Genomic DNA, 22,063 nt, shown 5'->3' on the forward strand with positions numbered 1-22,063 from the left:
GGTCGTGATGTGGTGAATTTCATGGTGTTTAGATTTGGTATTATTATCTCTTGCAAACCCGGTGACACCTCATTATAGAAATCAGACCTGCCGATATGTTGTAAGAGGGGATAGCCTTTTCCAGGCACGAATTGGGCCATATATAAAGAAAGTTTTGCTACTTTGCAACGCAATAAAAACATAAATGCAAAATGAGATCCTGTATAGGTGGCTCCCGAGGTGACTTAAAAATGCAAAATAAGGTTTTAAAAAAATATTGTTTTCCAGAGTCAAGACGCAGGTATCATTATTAAGCCTCATATCACTTATTTATTGTCGAATAAGTGCAGAGTAGGTTAGATGTGAATATTAAATGTTAGACCAAAGTAGCTCAAAGTACATGTACTATACTGTATACACCTGATCCGTGAACTTGTGTTTTTTAAAGACAAATTCTTGTTCCTTCTGCGATTGCCTATTTTGCTCTTCTAAGCCCTCTGTTCTTTTACCTTTTCTATAGCTTATTGTTTACATGCTTTCAGTATAGTTCTTGCAGATATAGTAAAAGCCCGAAATAAAGTTACTAGTTCACGCCTGAGGATCCTATCAAGCTCACCACGGCCTGTTTGGTTAGTAGCGAGTAAAAGGGCGGTTGGTTCATCTGAGAAAAGGAATCGCAGATAATGACGGACGGTGTCGTTACTTTAACAAAACAAAAAGCAACTTTTCCAGGCATTGTTAAGTTGACTATGGTGCCTTCATCATCAGGAGTGTCCTGTCACTGAAACTAACTTTTATGACGGTTTGCATGTTTTGAAGGTGCAAAACTAATCATAAGGCACGCTGTTTTTCCGCTGCGTCCAGTTATTTCAATCATCGCGGCAACTTGCTAACACTTGAATCGATTCTGAGTTTGATTGACAGGGGACTTCAGACGCGAACTAGTATCTTTATTAATTCCGAAATTTATCATATGCAGGGACGTCCTCAACAAACCTATTGATGCTGATCTTGTCAACTTATAAGGGGACAATTTGAAGAAAATTGTCAAAATGGGCTAAGAAGTACAAAAGGGCATACAAACATTAAATATCCCGGTGTCCAGAATCCCATGAGGGGGAGTTGCCCTATTTGCCCCCGGGTATTTGCCTCCATGACTACGCTACTGCTTACGAGTAAAAACAATTATGGTGTTACGTGTAAATGAAATTAGATACGCCACAATGACATCGTTGGCTGTTTCACGTTTATCTGATTATATTAGTATTTTGCGTTTAATTTCATCAGCGGTCCTGAAACATTGTCGATTGATGGGCATTGTACAATCCAGTAATCGGTAATTAGAGATAAGACCATCTTGATTTCATAGTTCGTCTCAAAGCCCCCGCAAGCATTAGTAAAATCGCCCTCTTTTTTGCGTGTTATTCAGGGTTTTTTTCCGCTGTTTTATTTTTTTGTCCAAATCCACCACACAAAAATCTCGCGTCTGATATCGCCAGTAATCAAAATAGTCTATATCGTAAATCTCAATAAAATTCTTCATCTTGGCCACAGTGTAACCTCCTTGAGAGATGAAAAGGTGGTATATTCTCGCTAAAAAGCTCGTCCCACAGATAAAAAAAAGTAAAAAAAAAAACCAAAACATCGCATTCCGTATTAGGTTTTAACTTGGGAAGGGCTTTGAGACGAACTATTAAATTAAGATGACCTATTAGTTAATTCGTCTTTTTAAGCAGACATTGAGTAAATTGCCAATAAAATGAAAAGAATATGTACAAACAACATTAGAATCATATTAATGTATAACATGTTTCGATTGTTTTGTCACACACAAAAAAATACGTTCCACTAAATTTTAAATGTATATTTACACAAATCGTATTACCGTTATCACTAACTAAAAAGTCCAGCAACATAACCGGCTGCGCTTCCAATAATTAAGCCTATCCCAGCCCCACTAGCGACTCCAATGGTGCCAAATGCGGCACCAGCAACAGCTCCCGTGAAAGCTCCAACCGTACCAGCTGTAGTTATGCATGAAGCACCACAACCTATTGTTTGTGACCGAATATTTTCCCTAGTATTCTGTTTTTCCCACTGCGATTGCCTATTTTGCTCTTCCATCTTCCTCCTTTCTTCTTCCTTCTGTTTCTCTAGTTTTTCGTGCTCTTCCTTATATTTCATCTTCTCGTTTTCGTCATTAAGTGCGTCGATTTTTTTCTGATTCTCAGCTTGTTTTTGTTCCATCTCCTTTATCTTTTTTCATATAGGGGGCAATTTTCTCAAGCCGTTCTTTCTCGATTGCCTCCTGCATCCGTTTCTCTTCGTTCCTTATATCTTCTTCTATCTTTGCGTACACGTCTGACGAGTAGTGTGTGCCGTTATTGGATTCAATGAGGTTATATACCATACCAAGAAGCTCTCGGACCTGTACTTCATTATCATGGTCAACCAGTCTGTTGTTGAAGGCCACATATCGCCTTCCACATGCTTCCAAAAGCTCTCGCATGTACCCAGGAACTTCCTCCAGAAACCTATTGATGCTGATGTTGTCATGATCAAGGTCATCTTTACGAGTAAAAACAATTATTGCGTACCTGTAAATGAATAAATAAACCACATTGACACCATTTGTATTTTTTCTACTGTGATCTGAATATTTTGTGTCATTGTCATCAGCGGTACAGAGACTTTGCAATGAATAAATTGTTTATTGTACACTAATTGGAAACAATATAGACATTAAGAGCTGAAATTAAGCGCAATTACTATAATACCTAGAAGAACTATACCAGGAAAGCTGACCAAAATTACAGGGTGTGTAATTGTTAGCGGTGAAGGGGAACGAACAATATGTGGCACACTGTGTTTGGTCATCCCGAGATGAGTACGAGCAACTTTTGCCCCACCAGGTACTTTTAATGATACATGGCCCGCGGAAAAAAAGCCTTCCGCGGGCCCTGTGATAAAACTTTTCTTACCTAAACATATCCTCTTTGAATACATTTTTAAGCAGTTTAACGGTGGTCATAATTTCTTCCGTAAAACGTTGAGTTGAGATGACGAAAATAAACGCATGAGGTCCCGGTGATGACAAAATCAAACTCTTGGTAACTTCAAGAAGCGTATCATTGTTTCGTTCCTCGGTGTCAAAAATGCCGGGGTATCGACAATCATTAGTGTCTTCCCTTGAACTATCTCTCGAACATAGTCGCTTTGTTTGGTGACTGATTTTGCTGTTGTTTTTGCTTTAAAATGATTCCTGCCCAGGATGCTGTTTGCAGTTGACGATTTACCTTCACCGGTGCGCCCCACGAGAATTAAACGTATTTCTGCGGTAATGAAACAAAGTATGACAAAATGATTGCTTAAACTTAAGACTCAAACATGAATAATACTAGGGGCACTCGCATAAACTCTCAAAAAAAGTAATTACCCTCCCCCCTTAAATAATGGCCATTATTAAAAAACGGGCTATTGTATTACAAATCTGTAAAATGCGTTGGAAGCAGAATATATTTCTGAGCATTTTTACACCTCATTTGTAGCAATTGTCTAAATATTAACGTCACAGCGTACATTTAAGGTAAATAAATTTGTGACTATTTTTGCATTTTTCTAAAAAATAATATCACACAGGTAACAAAAGTTATGTATATTATAGGGGCAAGGAATCCAGTTACTGCATTGGAATTTCAGTGACTCAAGACAAGCGGTACGTTATTTATGATAAGAAAAGAGGTACCGCTAGAATGTACCCCATTTCTTATGAACCACCTGTCTTGAATCACTGAAATATCAGTAAAGTGATTGGATTCATTGCCCCTATAATATTCATAACTTTTGTTACCCAGTGTGTAGTTATTTTTTTAGAAAAATGCAAAATTAGTCACAAAATTTATCAGGGGGTGTAGTATATGTACCACCTTAAATCAATGTAACCCAAGATTTGAAAGTTGCAGTAAAATCTATTGATTTGTATTCAGTATAAATATATTCATAAGTATATTATATCTGTGTAATGATATCTGAGTGTTTTTTGTATTGTTGTAAGTGCAACTTTCAAATCTAGACCTCACTACATTAAATTGACCGGTGTTTTATTGTTTTCTAGGCTATCGTATCAAATGAGGTGTCAAAATGCGCAGAAATAAATTTTATTTCCAACGCACTTTACAGATTTCGGATACAATAGCCCGTTGTGTTTTTTTAATAATGACCATTATCTAAGGGGGTAATTACTTTTTTTTTAAAATATGTTTAGAATTATGAAGAGCTTTCACGGTTGCAAAACCCCTTACATCCACTTTTGACTTTTTGAGAAAAACACCTTTTTTTAATTGTGCAAGTATCACTTGTTCGATTTGATTCATTTTGGTTTTGGATAGAGTGTTGATGAACAGAAACTAAAAGAATAGGTTTGTACAATTTTCAAGCCTTCCTATTTATTTTTATTATTTCTTTAATATCGCACCTTTTGTGGATGTAAGGACCTTTGCTACAAAATAAATTTACCCCTTTTCTAGCAACCTTTGCAATCAAATTTGAGCCCGTTTGTTTGCACTACTTTATGTAACTTGACTAATGCTTTCAAAATGAAAAAGAAAACTTGAAATATCTCATTTACTTTTTTAATTATGAATTTTTAATTCATTCATGAATTAAGAAAGATACGACCAATCAGAAAAATGGAATTAATCCATGATAGGAGTTGGAATAAAACTCCGCGAGATATTATGCAAACATTATATTTAATACAGATTTATTCTAAGCTGTTGAACTAAACTATAAAACTATTGTTTAACCAAATATAATAGAGATTATCCACGTTACTCATGTGTGACTTCTAACAAAATGCGCTGGTTCCCGTAGTATTCCTCATTCAAATCAATTCAATGCGCGACCTCGGAGTTACTTGCATGAGTCATGGTTGCACAAGCAGGTACGTCTTTTAAAAATCCTAAACAAGGTATAGACGAATCCAAATCCACGCATTCCTACACCTGACTAGCAGCCTTTAGTTAGGTAGCCGTCGGCTACAATGCACCCAAAATGTGAAATGATTCGGCCTTGGCGGAAATTTTAAACTGCATTCCATCACCCGTTTTACACCTTCCGCGAAAACACAGGTAAACAAAAGAATGATTAAAGTTTACAACACAATAGGCCCTATAGTTCCCTTAGGCAAAACACACAGCTTCTACATGGTCTATTCGCTGTTGAAGTGACATAATCATGATAATAATCGGATTAACTACACCATATCCAACACTACAAATTGATGTACTTGCGAACAAAAGGACTTTGTATGAATAGATGCGACGGGATTACCTGCGGAATTATCTCTATTGTATATATTATTCTATTAACCCTCCTCGCCCTGGCATCTTCTTTAGGTGTTAGGCGGCTTTTATTTGCACAATGGGGCGCTCAAAACACCAGGTTGGTGCTAGCGGCTACCCAAAGATGGCCGACCAAATCCTGACCATGACTTGGCTCGTTGGTTTCGTCTATAGCAGTTGCTGATAGAATATGCAGCTTATAGAACACGGATAACCTTTATAAGCAGAAAACGAAATAACATTTCGCCTGTTTTATTCGTGTTAAAAAAAATCCATAATACATCGCTCGGAAACATGTTGCAGAAGGTAATTATCGCCATGAAAACATATTTGCTAATGCTTAGAGACGTTATAATTATAAACTGAACCTCAATATGTTTCAAAATTCTGGTTTTTGCACGATTGTAATGTACTCTATTAAACTACCATACCCTGCAAAATCCGAGATTTTGAATAAAGCGCAGGAATCCTCGTTTATTATTACGATGGAAATATTAGTCGAACACGTACACGATGTTCGCAACACAGTACGTACATGACGTGCGGGACGATCATACACACATCAAAGGACCGTGCCGTAGTACGACCGACGGAGTGATACGCATTGGCGCTGGTAATAAATTCCAATTTCCTTTGCTTTACCTCAGTTATTCGGCTCAATATTAAAAAGACATATCTGACAGTAAAAGCTAATATTTTATGGAAAAGAAAGACTAATCTATTTTTATGGAAATGTTACAATATGGCTTTAATCCCAGGATTTAATGCCAGAGAATCGCCATTCGGAGCACAGCAGTGTACTTTCTATAAAGTGTTTTAGAATGAAATAGAATTACGCTAATTTAATGCACGGACTTGGAAAGCCTAATTACCTTTCAGAAATATCCGAGTATGAGGGTTTTAATTGAAATATTTTTTGTGTATAAACTGAAGCATCCTATGTATGGACTATAAATATTAACTGTACATCACAATGATTCGTGGTACCCAATCGCGGTACAATTGATCTGATTTAGAAGGCAGAGTATTTATTTTGATTTTATATACGCCAATTCTTTATTTAGATTGAGTGAAAATGAAGATTGAAAAGATGGCGAAACATCTATGTAAAAATTACATACAATCCCGCAAAAGATTACTATTTCATTTTTATGGTAATCTAATCTTTTATTTCCTGAAATTAACTTGGGGTTAGAGTAATGAGATAATGTATCCCTAGCTATTACGTAAAAAGAAAGGCACGTGTGGCAGCCGACAAAAGCCTCAGTCTGATAAGTTGTACACAACTGTACATTATGTAAACGAAGAGTAAAAAAGACACTTGTGACAGGATGCATATAGACGAATCCAATTTCACGCATTCCTACACCTCAATGGCAACCATATTTGGGTCCCCGCATACTGCAGTTACTGTCCGTTTTCCTATACACAATACACAGTGCTCTCACCATTGACGCGTGACCTGTACAAATGATGTATGTTGGGAGAATGGACACTTGCCTAGTTAACATCACTGTGTGAAAAATAACCAGCCAATATTTTATTTATTCTCCAAAACTTCTAGCAAATATATTTCTCTAACATGACCTAAAATTACAGCTAGGTTAGATGTTCAGAAATGGTCGTACTTTTGTAAAATATGAGTGAGGGCAAGGCATAGCTAGCCAACTCCCCGTGTTAATTGAATGGAGATTTGACCGAAAATATTGGTATCGGACCGCTCACTTCTGAAGGATGCCACAAAAAACGGTAAAAGCTACATTTAAATTATTCTAAATAGGTTCTAGAAAATAAAGTTTTGTAACATGTCCTAAATTTTTAGCTAATTTAGGTGTTTGGAGAGGGTCGTACTTTTGTGTTTTAGGAAGGACATGTAAACGACAGATAACACCAAAAATATGAAGAAATTATTTCCAAACCGTGTTAAGTCAAAAATCATTATGTTGCTCATTTTCAAGAATGCTGGTTTACAAAAAGCACGACATTGTCTGATTTCGTGAACAAAGCCACACATAACATTGTTTCCTTTCGTTTCCTTTATAATCGGTTACCCAACTGAAGCTATGAATACCAGCTTTATTGCGATATCGCACATGAAAACAGTCACTTGTGCACAACCAGAGAAGATCCGATTTAATCAGTTGAGCTGTTTCAATGAGTGTTATCTTGGTTTAATAACTTTTAATGGGGTTAAGTCCTGCAAAGGTCGAGATGAATTCTACTGTAGACATGACTGCATCATGGTCGGCTCCATCTCGCCTAAAATGTGAAATGATGCAGACTTGGAGGGTATTTTAAACTGCATTATATCACCCGTGTTACACGTAGACAAATGAATGATGACAGTTTACAACACAAATGAATCTAACATCGAATTTTAAGCGGCTTTAATCCACCCAATTGGGCAGTCACAACACCAGTTTGGTGCGGCGGGGACCCAGTCAATGGCCGACCAAATCCTGACCATGACTTGGCTCGTTGGATTCGTCTATACCATACAGGCCAGTAATATATTGTTCCTTCATAGGAAAACTCTAGTCTATCTAGAAAACCCTAGGAGTGCGTTAGCATGACCATTAACCATCCACGTTGTTGTGCTATTTAGTGAGTCCTTTTTAGATGGACTAGGGTAATGCCGTCGAAGTTATGTAATAATTGGAATAACTACCATAGCGATAGATGTCTGCAATCATAGATTGAATACAATAGAGGTTGTGCATGAAATTATTGATTGGTTCCAAACAACAGATTTGAACTGGTGTCCTTCACAGTGCAGTCCATTCAAAAATGTTGTCATCAACCTATTTGATCGTAGTGCATTTGTTATATGTGTGAGACGAACTGCCGCGGCGCGGTAGATTGCAATCATGCTTTTGTTGAATGCATTTGAGAGTAGTCCGCCAAATTTACGGTATGATACCTCATATGCACAACCTCTATACCGCTCTTTTGAAATATACTATTCTTACAGGTGCTAGTGAATAGCATTTCTTTGAGGGTTCAATGCAAGGAGGTTAGGTATAGAAAGGAGAAGAAATAGATTACGTAACGCATATTGTTCCTTTGTGCCAATTAGAGTTTCCGCCAAGCTATTCATCGAGAGGTACCTTTTGTTCGAGACAAAGGGCTTCCGCCATTAAATCGTAACTGACCTGACAGCGTATTAACGCTATATAGGGAGGCCACTGTCAATAAGTGATCAAACAAAAGTCACGTGAAAGCGCCTACACTATCGAGAGGTACCGTTTGTTATAATACCACCCACGTGTGTGCTCGAGTTGTCGCATACATACAAAAGCACCATTTACCGTCGATATTCAGTATCGAAGTTACGTAATGTTACTATGTCAACGGGATCACGCGCTTGAGTTATGAACCACGATCGAAACAATCACCACACAAAGTATATGGCACTTGAAGGCATATCAAAATAGCGTGATCCGGTAACCAAGAGAATTACGTAACCACTTCGATGCTGAATATAATTATTTACCACCCATCTTAATTTAGGCGCCTCATTTAAATAAATTCAATAGAGTTGCTGATCGATTACCCGTAACAACGTGTCATTGCTGCCAGGTACATGTATAGGTCTATCTGTGTCACTTTCTATAATTAACTACTTCGCAGCTATTATGTTGTTATCATGGTTATAGAGGGTATGCAATACTACGTCACTCATGACAGAGTCATCCTCATTTAAATAAAGTTCTATCCTCCGTAAGGTACCACAGGGCAATTCGCATGATAATACAATAAAAAAGAGAATAGGTATGAATGGTTGTGGAATCGATCTAGAGACCTGTCCCTCTGTCATCTTAAGCTATCTTAGAACTGTCCTCCAACATGTCTGCCATTTCAATTGTTATATCGTTCCGGTTGGTTTATTGCATAGGGTCTATAGGCCTGTTCAATAAAATCAAATGGATTTCTTAATATCACGAATATCCATTTTAAAAGCCAGGTCCAATTGAGGGAGTGAAGGAGGTCGAGAGGAGAAGCGGGTGGGTGATCGAGATTGTAGAGGAGGGGAGGAAGACAAAAAAAAAAAAAGGAAGAGGGGGAGAAGGAGAGAGAGGGAGAAGGAGAGTGATGGAGTCACAGGGCTCTAAATTACATAGGCGTAGATCGGAGGTAGGGGGGATAAATCCCCCCAATATTTTGCCAGGGGGTGGTCGATATAATCATCCCCCCTCCCCAATATTGACGCCTGTGTGTTGGTTTCTGTCGAAATTAACCTCATATTTGGCCATTTTAGCCACAAAATGCCATTTTTGCCCAAATTTTCCCGCGCATTTGTACCATAAGATTCACTGTACCGGGTACTTTAAAAAAATCCACCCCCTCCCCTCCATGTCAAAAAGAAATCTACGCCACTGCTTAAGTGTGAGCATAAGAAAGAATAAGTGCAGAGAAAGGAAAAGAAAGGAATGAATAAAGAAAATAATTATTATTATAGAATCTAAGCATATAACAGCACTAGGCAGCTATTTAATGATGTCAAAAGCTTAATACATTATGAAATTAAAACACCCAGTCAGATATATTTCACACCTGCCAAACACAAGTCACCCAATTTCGATAACTGGACGTTGAATGTACACTCTCATGAATATTGATTGGCAACATTTTCCAATATGTCAGCGCTCAAATCGAACACAATAGAATAATAGACCCTTCAATGCGTTGGTTCAATGCATAAGTACCGCGTGAACGTTGTAGTGCCGGGCGATTGTATTCATCTATTGCTATGGCAATTAATCCTGTTACATCATCACTTCGACGGCGAATTAGGCTAGCCTAAGTTCTTGATCAGAGTTCCTGTTTCTAAGATAAGAAAATTGTACAATGTGACAAAAATGTATAACTTAGGGAGTGTTCATTAATACTTTGGTAGGGGGGGCTGGTCTAACTCAAATTTTTCACTCGAAAACTTTTTTGACCCCCCCCTCGATGGACCGCTAAACTTTTTGACCCCCTCTTTTGACAGACAAAACTTTTTGACCCCCCCCTTATCAAAAAAACAAACATACTTAATAGTGTTGTTTCCAGTGGTGTGGTATCTGGGTCACATGTCATTGAGGGAGGCAAATGTTTGAAACATTCCCAGTGGGAAAATTGCGCATGAAATACAAGTTTTCATTTTATACTTAATTTAGATTTGTCCCAAATCATGGTGTTTATCTGATTTTACATGGATAAATGAAATAGAGGATTTATTTGGAGGTTCATAGGCACATCAGCATAATTTGGATCCGTGGCTATTATGATAGTACAAATGCACGCGAACCGCGCAAAAAAATTGGCCATATTGAAGCTTGAATGGTCAAATATTGTTAAAATTGGAACTAATTTATGCAAAAAGCTAAAATGGTCAAATATGAGATTAATTTGGTCATGCAAAAAGAAATCCAATTTATTTGCAATATTTTCTTGATTTAGTTGTATTTTGGTCAGATTGGTACATAATCATATCTTTGTCTACTTTGAAGAGATATAAAATTCTATGATAAAAAGTGCCAGTATTTCTTAGACCAACCCAGATGTTGCATGTTGCTGATCATCTTTAATGTTATATTAATTAATAGATATGTGTACACTAAGCAGGATTTGAAGGTTTGGGTGTGTATATTCAAAAAACTGGGTGTGTAAGATTTGTGTACAAAGTATAGGCCATGTGAGCAAAAACTGGGTGTGTATTTACAAATTTTGGTGTGTTAAACACTCCCTACACAGCTGGCTGCCTAAGCCCTTGACCCTAAGTGCCATTATTTTTTCAAACAAAAGCACTGAAAACCAAAACTTGCCCATGTTAAAAGTGATATAGAGAGTCTCAATGCGCGCGAAGCTCGCAAAAATTTTGGGTTTTGAAGAGGAAAACTTTTTTGGCCCCCCCCTTTCCTACCACCTAAAACTTTTTGGTCCCCCCTCTTTTAAGGTCCAAAACTTTTTTGGCCCCCCCTCCCTTTTTACCAGCCCCCCCCCACCAAAGTATTTCTGAACACTCCCTTACCTGTGCCTGTTGTTGGGTGTGCATGTTGTATATTCTGCAAAAGAAAAAAAACACGTTTTTTATAAATACCATTAAAGAAAAACTAAATTATCTTCCTTGTTTTGAGAGCTGCATGTACATTGTACATTGTACAATAGCTATTGCTATAGCCTTGATTTTTTAGTCTCATTTTGTTTTGCGTTCACAGAACGTTTTAGAATTTAGCACATGTTACACACAGGCATTAATTTTGTCTATCCCAGGAGCAAACTGCCTGTCAAAATAACGGGTAGCAAGCTAACACCCTGCCGCCTGCCACCGAATTTTGACGGCCCGCGAGACTCTCTGAGATATAATCCTACGATATTTTAAATTGAGTGTGGTCATTTTTTTTTCAAACCTTACTTTTTAGCATATTTGTAATATTTACACATGACCCAAATTACACCAAATTCACACCTCCATTAGAACATCACAGTTAAGTGACTGAGATACATGTAGTAAGTAAGTTTTGCCTCATTAGTTTGGCATAAAATGACCAGAAAACATTTGGGCAAATAATGGTATAGAATTATTAAGGCTTTAATAAGGAGCATTACTATTGAAACAAAAAAGTGCGTGGTACAAATTAATCGGACTATGACCCAGAACAGGCAAATATCTGAATTTCATGGCATTGGCAAATAATATGTCAAAATGTTGACAGAGAATGATTCATACACCCGGGATTTATGTATATATTAGTTTTTCAAAAGGTTTCAATGGGTACTTGATTCATGAGAAGAAACTTGAATAATTTCCTTTGTATTTTAGCAATGATCCGTGAATTCTGTATAGCCAAAAATTAAGTTCATTAGATGTAGACTTAGCTCCATTAAATTTAGTTTCGATGATAAAAATATATATTGAGCGACTTCCTCTTCCAATTTTTTTTGCAGTCATCAAAGTTTCAAAATTCATAACTATAGATTTGGGCCAAGGATTAAAGACAAGCAAACATGCAAACATATAATTAATTTACATAATTCACAAAATTAATGTCTGTAAATGCTTTTAATAGTGCACTTTGAAAATAAAAATGTGCAGCCCGTGCAGTTTTTTATTGTTTTATATTGATGAGAATGACACTCTCATCATCAATGACAGATGAATAAATACGTTCACATCATTCCCGGTCAAATAAAAAAATGCAAACAAACAAACAAAAAGCAAAAAAACAAAACAAACAAAAACAACAAAACAAAGATTCAAAATATTTGCTTGTTTCCTGTGTGTTAATTACTTAAAGTATGGTGTGACTGGTTGTAAAATGTTTACCTATTTCACAGCGGTCTTAAAATTCATGCATAATTATTAAATAAAATAACGAAAAGTAAGTCGCAAATCTCATTCGACCCTCAACATGTTACCGGATACTGATCTTTGGAATTATATGCATATCACTGTAAATCTGAGTAGTAGAAAGTTGCTTTTACTCAACATAGGTTGAGTAAATAGTTTGCTCTGCTTTTTAGTAATAACAATAATAATCAAACAATACCGGAGTAAATGTGTTACTCAATTAAGTTGAGTAAACTTTACTCAGCTAGAGGGGTTGTTCCCTTTTAACTATATCCAAAAGAGAACGATTTTACCCAGTAGCGAAAATTTCTTTTTTACATAGGGGGTGGTGTTGAAAATTTATCTTGAAGTATAATGAATCCAGCAGCTTTTGGCGACATAAGAAATTTATGGTACAAATAAGCGCGAAGCGCGAGAAAATTTTGATATATTGACGCTAAACTGATGAAATATGGTATAAGAGTGGAATAAATGCGCACGAAACGAACAAAAACATGTCTTTTAGGTTAAAATGACCAAATATGAAGTTAATGTGGTCAGAAACCCACACACTGAGGGGATGGACCTGTATGTGTGTAGACTATGCCATAGTCGAATTTTATTAAAAATATGTTATTATTAGTCATGATGAACCCATTTCGTTGAACTCTATACTGATGTTTATTAAAATTAAAGTATTCAATAGTAAAATGGTCATAAAGAGTTAAAAATATCAGATGATTAGTGACAATAAAAGTAATTGAATGCAACATTATCTTGCATAATTATAATGGCTCACTTTAATACAGAACAATTCTGATTTTGGAATCTACCAGTTTATTGATAGCGAACCCCGAAAACATGGGAAGCTAACAAACAGAGGGAGTGGCATTTTTCTCAAAAACTAATAACATACTGATAACAAAAGTTACGTATAATATAGGGGCAAGGAATCCAATTACTACACTGGAATTTCAGTGACCCAAGACAAGCGGTTCGTTATTTATGATAAGAAATAAGGTACCGCTAGGATGTACCTCATTCCTATCATATAATACTGAACCGCTTGTATTGAGTCACTGAAATTTCAGAGTAGTAATTGGATCCCTTGCCCCAATAATATACATAACTTTTGTTTTCAGTGTGTTATTATTTTTTGAGAAAAATGCAAAAATATGCACAAATTTACCACAGGGGTGTAGTACCCCCTTAAATGTAATGGCCAGAGTATGCAAAATGGGCAAGTGGACTACGGAGAAGTCTAGTATGTGTGTAGCACAATGTAATGTGTAACAGACAAAAAATAAACAGCATAGTCAACAAGTTCTGGCAAGACAATAAACATGATAAAGCAATGTAAATATCTCCCGAAATATCTCCAATTATTGCGCATGAAAGGGGAATATCGAAGGTGTATAAATAATAATTTATTTGGACAATAACAAATTATCTGATAACACACCAGATGGCTATCTGTATATTTCTGCAAATAGTATTGATTTCCCCCATTCATGTACTAACTGGAAATAACGTTGTCGCTTAAGGTAATGTCAATGATTCGCTAAATCATTAAAATCTAATAGATTTTTGCACCTTTATAAAGAGAATGGCACAAATACTGGTAAAACGACAGCATATTAAATGGATAAATGTCATATTTTGGTTTGGGGAGCTTTTAAGGGATCTAAAATGAGCGTTTATTGCGTTTCGATAGTATTTTTTGTGGCACATGAGAGCACCTCAGACCTATCGAATTGTATTCTGAATACGAAGCATGTCTTTCTGATATCAAATAATTTTCATTTTTGAAAATCACAATATAATACAAATTTTATGACAAATTATAAAATTTGATATTTTTGATTATAACAGTCCTCGAAGTAAATTATATAAATCTAATGATATATTCTTAAAGTGTATGTAGCAGGGAGGAAAAGCCGACGGTCAATTGAAAATTTTGACCTTTCCTATTGAAGATATGGATTTTTTTTCCAAAAAGACCTATTTTTTTTGGTGTTTTGGGAAAAAAAATCCATATCTTCAATACGAAAGGTCAAAATTTTCAATTGATCGTCGGCTTTTCAACCCACCTACATACACTTTAAGTATAAATCATCAGATTTATAAAGTTTACTTCAAGTACTGTTAAATATCAAAATATCAATTTTAATGATTTGCCATAAAATGTGTATTAAATTGCGAATTTCAAAATTCAAAATTATTTGATATCAGAATGACATTCTTCGTATTCAGAATGCAATTCGATATGTCTGATGTGCTCTAATGTCCCAAAATAAATACTGTCCAAACGTTCATACCCCAGCCCTTAAATTCAAACAAATTTCATGATACGCGTCATCTGCCTGTCAATAGCTTTTTTTGGTCAACATTCGAGATTTTGAATAAAACGCAGGAACCGTCGTTTTATTATTACGATGGAAATATTAGTCGAACGCGTAAACGATGTGCAGAACACAGTACGTACATGGCGTGCGGGCATGCCGGCAGTCGTGACATATCACAAGAACCGACACGGCTCACATTCGAATGAATGGCTCACATTGGCGACATATGCACTGTCTGTTTAGGCCCAAATTAAAAAAGGACATATCTGACATGTATGACAGTGAAAACTAATATCTTATACCAAAAAAATACAACTCTATTTCTTATGGAAATATTATAATATGGCTTTAAAGTAAGCTAATGCGTTTTCATAAACTGATATGACAAACACCGTGTTCCCTATAAAAATGGAAATCTACACGACGTATCAACTTGACGACACGATTCCTTACCTTTTACGGGTCATTGGTAATACTTATTATAACAATGATTGCACCAAGAATGGCTTCCACAGCGACAAACTTGTTCTCCATGTTCGAAAATTATTCACTGTTCTAAACACAAAATAAGCATGGTATATTGGTTAATATAAAATATTATCGAATAAATTTACTTTATAATGTATAAAGCATCAAAATTAATTTTGACTTTAACAACACATTTTAATTTATATCAATCTACGTACCTTCTAAACTGTGCATGTATGGAAAACTAGCAACCAATCGTCTTACAATAACTATCAACTGGGTTATTAAAGCTTAATACGGTTGCATGAGAGACAGATCAAGTTGCATGAATGGTAATGGAATGCCCTATACAATGTACGTGTATATTATTACATGAAATAATATAATGTACAGGGACTTTCCACTTTGTTATGTACACGTACGTTTTGGGGAACAAACCTAAACATCGATGAAGCTCCAGGCAATAAACATAACGGAAATCATAGGCGTGGTATACATGTCATTTTATGATTTTCACATCATGCAGTTATTGTTAACTACATGTATGCACACAACACAGGGGCACTCACAATAGGCAATTGAACCCTACTGGTAGCGCTGTGTTGTAGCTATTGGGGATGAACTAGTTAGTATCATATATCAAAAAGTATAAAAGCTATGATTTTAGTACTTTCTCTATGTTTCAATTACTTATTCTTTTCCAAATATCTGAATCTTCAACCCGGTACAAGCTTTAATAACGGGGGAACATACATTTTTATTAAAAAGAAATCCTACCATCTATCCAAAATCACCGGGTTATTCCAATGCACATTTTACTTCACCGGGCAGCCATTTTTTGATCGTATTTTGAAGATTGGTGTCAAATTTAGTACTTTCTGTCAATCAATTATGGCTTATTCTCTACATGTCAATCTTTAAATAATTGGCATAGTCCTTATAATAACGGTGGTCCGCCTTGATGAGTAAATGACAGCAAACAGCTGCAAACCAGTGAAAAATATCCCAAAACTCGGTCAGTGGAGCTCCGCTCGTACATGTCAATAGAGTCATTATCGATTGGATTAGTCGTCCGTAGCGGACAATTCGGTCGCTCATTGGATCAATATTATCAGGTGGTAATAAATTTGCATTGGACAATAGATTTAAGAAATAAAGGGTAATGCATTATACTTTACACCCAAATAATGTGTCCGAGGCAGTAAAAACGTAAATAATGGGTGAGGCGCAGCCGAACCCATTATTTAAACGTTTTACTGCCGAGGACACATTATTTGCGTGTAAAGGATAATGCTGCACCCTTTATTTCTATTCTATTACCAGAAAATATTGCGATTTAAAGAGAAAATATCATTTTTTGGCACAAATATTAAGTTGTTTACTTCAAGGTGGCGCACGTACGCGTAAGTGACAGCGCGTATCGCGGAAATATTGCACGCGTAAGCAAGCGTAATGCTGTGCGTAGAATGTGTTATGGCGCTTGACCCATTATTGCAGAATAATGAGTTCTCACGTGACGCGTTTTAACAAATCACAGTGCGCGATTTTGAATAATGGGTCGTAAGAGTAATAGAATACTATATAATGGTTTAGTACTGCATATATCGGTTTAATCTTCAATAAGCGGGTTTATGGCTGGAAAGGTCACGGTGAATTCGCCGTGGACGTAAGTGCACTATGAGAGCCATTTAACAACCATACCATATAAGGTCCGGAATTACATTAGGCCTATAAACATAAAGCCTGTGAGACAAAACTCATTTATTGAGGTACATATAATATTGCGAGCGCAGCGAGCAGGAAAATCTGCATATTTATTACCTAAGCCTTTTTAGAGCATTTTATCTAATGGGCGCACCATGAATGTGTGCCAAAAATCGCTTCCCCCACCCTCTAGGGTTGCCAAAATTGTTTTCCCCCTCTTGAGTGGCCAAAAATGTATTTCCCCCAACTTAACCCTCCCCAGGGCTCATAATAATATTGCACAGCTCCTTATCAAATCACAATGTTCAAGCATGCATTTCTGTGTGCGGCCCATACACGATCACCTTTATTGAGCAATATCTATTACTGTGCATATTACTGATAATGTGTTAGGCGATATTATTGCATTGCGCAATATATTGAAGAGATCTAATGCGGCCCATACACGATCAAAATATTAGGGGTGGTGCAATAATTATGTGTACCCCCGGGGTGGTGAATTCTCAAAATGGTCTGCCAAAATCGAATGCCCCCCTTTGGCCGTGCCAAAAATCTTTGCCCCCCCCTTTCGACGTGCCAAAAAATGCCCCCCCTTTGACGTGCCAAAAAATCTTTGCCCCTCCCCCCCCCCTTACACATGCAAGATTTGGGGAACCCGAATTTAAAACCTTAAATTGTCTTATCATATAATGCGAGCGCAGCGAGCAGGAAATTTTGCATATTTGAACGTGTTCCTAACGTTTTCCTATACGCCTTTTTAGGGCGTAATATAGAAACGGTACCCAAAATATCTGTGCCAAAAATTGCATGCCCCCCCTTTCGACCTGCCAAAAATCGCTTGACCCCCCCTTTGACCTGCCAAAAATGCTTGCCCCCCCCTTTTGGCCTGTCAAAAATCTTTGCCCCTATAATTCACCACCCCAGGGGTACACATAATTATTGCACCACCCCTTAGTTAAGTCAAAAACTCAATTTGGTGACCACTCTCTGGCTAGTAAGGTTTGACGATTGATTCGACTTCTATGGACCATTTAGAAACAAAATAGCCTCCATGAACCTCGCAAAAATCCCGGCATTTTTCGCTAGAGGCCAAAATCCAAAATGGCCGCCGCCACCATTTTGAAAATGTAAGTTTTGAACCAGAGAACCTATAATCATGCACAAGAACACTTTTTCGGATATGTCTAGTACAAGGATTCCGATTCTGACATTAGTTTGACATTACGACATCATTTTCACCCAGAAATCCAAATTGGTGGCCGGCACCATCTTGAAAAATTTAGTTTTGAACCAGAGGACCTAAAATCGTGTACAAAGACACTTTTTTGCATTAGTCGACTACAAGGATTTTGAATCTGACATTTTTAACATACTTTAACTTTAACATTACGACCTCATTTTTACCCAGAAATCCAAGATGGCGGCCGCGGACGCCATCTTGAAAAAAATAAGTTTTGAACCACAGTACCAAAAATCGGCTAAGCCGACCGTAAGAAATCCGAATCTGACATTAATTTGACGTTATAACATAATTTTTCGCCCAGAAATCCAAGATGGCCCCCATTTGGTAGAGCATAAATGTGATTTTTGAATGAGAGCAGAAGCATAAGTGTGTCATTTCCGCCTTATCTGGGGTTCATGTCCCTTATATGGGGTTTAAACTGCCTTAACTTGGCTTTACATCCCGATGACGATGACTGCAACATATTTGGCAGCAGAGGTATCAGCTTGTTAGGCATAATTGCTTTTGTACCAGATTACCCACACAGGTTCTTCCTGGTTGCGCTGAATTTGCTCGTTTGGAAACAGAAGCAGAGACCACACAGATAAGACAGTTGCTGGTATAACCACACAGATAAAGCAAAAACACAAAATGAACACATTGAGCAACGACCAAGGAGGAGAATGTTGCTGTCCTCACACATATCATCAACCATTTCAGAAAGTTTGTTTGCAGATGAATGTGACAAAGTGATCAAAGTAATTATGCCTGACGAAATCCAATAAGATGTCAAAAGAACCACGGAGATCGTCTAAAATGAAACATTTGCCCAATTTCTTCAAGACAGAATCACAACAGGAAATGTGAATTTGTAGGCTCCAATGAAATGCTGCAGCTCTATGTGGTCATCAGCTGGGATGAAAGTGAAAGTCAATGTTAGCGATCAGCTGGTATAACTCAGGGAGACTTGGGTACTCTTTGATCGCTTATTGATTGTCTCGAGAGCACGAGATATTGACTTCAGAGAGGCGGTTTACACCAATGAGTGTTCAGTTGTACCAAGATCTTTGTTTGCAGGTGTTGGTTTCTTTCTTCATGCTACATTCAAGACTAGCTTAAGGTAATTAATCCTTGGTACCGAAGATAATACATACACTGCCTATAATGGATGGTGAGACTGCTGCACAATCTGATACATCTGCTGAAAAATGTGTTACATTCATAGCATTGATGGTATGGCAGAGGTTTTGGCAGGCGTTGAAAGAATGGTACTGGCAAAAAGTACACTGTATGATGAAGTGCATTTCGTGTTCGATCGCATTGACATCGGTGAGTCTTTGAAAACATCAACAATTAGAACGACTAGCCAATACCAGTTTAACAATACATCATTTGCCAAGACGTGCATGCTGATATGCTTGCGCATGTGAAGACTAAAGATGAACTACATATAATATAGGTAACAAAATCCTTTCTAAAGGCAAATGGCAAGTGTCTTGTTATTACTTGGCGAGACCCAGCAAAAGCCACACATAGAGAAGTTGAAGGTACTAGGTCTCTCTAGCTCCCAAGAAAAAGCAGACACAACGCCAATTTTACATTGTATTAATACAACAGCAAATGGTGCCATGTCTCTCAGGGTTTATTCGACAGATATCCTCGTCCTAGCCATATAGACTCTACCCAAAAGTCTGTAAAGATACGTCTTTGGTGACAGGAGTTGCAGAAAACGTAGTATATTCCGCTTGCGCCCATCTACAATATGCATTGGTGCTGAGAAGGGAGCATCTCTTTCTGGATTCCACGCACTATCGGAGGCATTGGATATGCTCGCAAGGCAAAACTACCAGCAGCTTAGTTTTGGCAGGCGCTGAAAGAACTTGACTCATAATAGTGTATGCATTTTCACAACTTGGTGTAGCAGAAAGACCATCTGATGCAATCATGTCTGCTATTGAAGCATTTAGTTTACAAGTTGTATTTGCTTCACACAAATGTAGCAGATGTTAGGCAAAGGCTCTTGAAGAAGAGATAGGCGCACTCAGAGGGTCGGCCGCCATCTAAATACCAGCTATCATGAGAACGCACTACCAGACGATGATATGGTACACTAATGTCGTTCGAAATCCAGAGTTGACCTGCAGCATTATGGCTGGGATGATTTCGGGAAATTCTGCAGTAATGACCACATGACAAAATTGACAACTATCGCTGCAAGTGTCAAAGAAATGGACTGAACTATGGCTGTTCTATTGAGTCAGATGAATATGAGAATAAGAAAATGTGTACCTATAAGATGATAAAGATGATAGTTGTAATGAACTATAATGTGTATAACACTGTTTTAACAGACTTACTTAAAAAACAAGTTCAGTATTAAGGAAGTGTTCAAGCGAAGTAACTTGCACAAATGACTTAAAAGACATGCCTTTTCAGTTGAGTAGTAATTTACAATTATTTGAGCAATTCTCATGAAAGGTAAAGAACTATATACGACATTTAGAGCCAGAGTCATTGTTGAAAATAGACCATAAATGGCCGCCATTTTGAAATTCCAGATGCCTGTTAATCTCATTGTACCCCTAGCAATCTGGCACCATGTTTTGTGAACTTGCTGGTATTGACAATGTGGGTATTACCGCTAAAATGAGACTCATAAGATATTCGCAACTCAAGTTATAGTAAAAAATGTTAAAATGGCAGCCATTTTGAAAATCAAGATGGCTGCCAGTCTTATTGTTCCCCTAGCAAGCTGGCACCACGTTTATTGGACTCCTAGGTATTGGAAATGTGGGTATTGCCACCAAATAGGATATTCGCAACTCAGGTTATAGTAAAAATAAATATCAAAACGGCGGCCATTTTGAAAATCAAGATGGCCGCCCTCTGCCACACCTCAGATTTTTCCATCAAGACTTTTCTTGCTCTTTGGGACCTATGTAAGGTATCTAGGTGGGATGTTTTAATCATTCAAATCCCACGGCTGACCACAGTCTCCCTGTAATGTATTCACAGGTGAACAGCCCAACAGTTAGTTGGCCCAGGTTGGTTAATAATATAACCACAGTAAACATTACGGTAACCAACCAGTTGGGCAAAGCATGTTGGGCAAAATACAACCAATAGTTGGTTAAACACTATGAATGGGAAGTTCATTTCACTGTTTACATTTTAACCAATATGTTGGTTAGTTCAGACTCAGGTTAAATGAGTACACAATTAACTACAGTTGGAGACGTATGAAGGTAGGAATTTATATTATAAAGTATATCAGCTTATATCATTTTATCGGGTATAACACTTAGTTTAAGTGTGTGTGAGGCCGAGATTTCGATCAAGACTTACGATGATTTATCGGCGACAACTCTACCACCACAACCGGTAATCTTACAGTCCGTGCCGCTAATTGTGCTTGTGGCCAGCAAGCGGAAAATTCCCTGTGTGCGTGATCATGCATGTATTGTATATGATACACAATACATGCACAAGTTAAGCTTACCGGTTGTGGTGGTAGCTGTCGCCGATAAATCATGATCGTAAGCCTTGATCGCAGTCTCGGCCTCGCACACACTAAACTAAGTATTATACCCGATAAAATGAAATACTTTATAATATAATTTCCTACCTTCAATTCAAACGTCTCCAATAGATCTTGAAGACTCCAATTTGCAGTAAGCCACTCATCGGCCAT

The 22,063-nt window shown here is 37.3% G+C and overlaps 1 pseudogene; it reads right to left on the minus strand.

The window, feature by feature from the left end:
• Positions 1–1,211: 1,211 nt before the first annotated feature.
• LOC140149584 (GTPase IMAP family member 9-like) lies at positions 1,212–22,063 on the minus strand (annotated as a pseudogene).

The sequence above is a fragment of the Amphiura filiformis genome, chromosome 4, assembly GCF_039555335.1.
Source record: "Amphiura filiformis chromosome 4, Afil_fr2py, whole genome shotgun sequence".
Taxonomy (NCBI): domain Eukaryota; kingdom Metazoa; phylum Echinodermata; class Ophiuroidea; order Amphilepidida; family Amphiuridae; genus Amphiura; species Amphiura filiformis.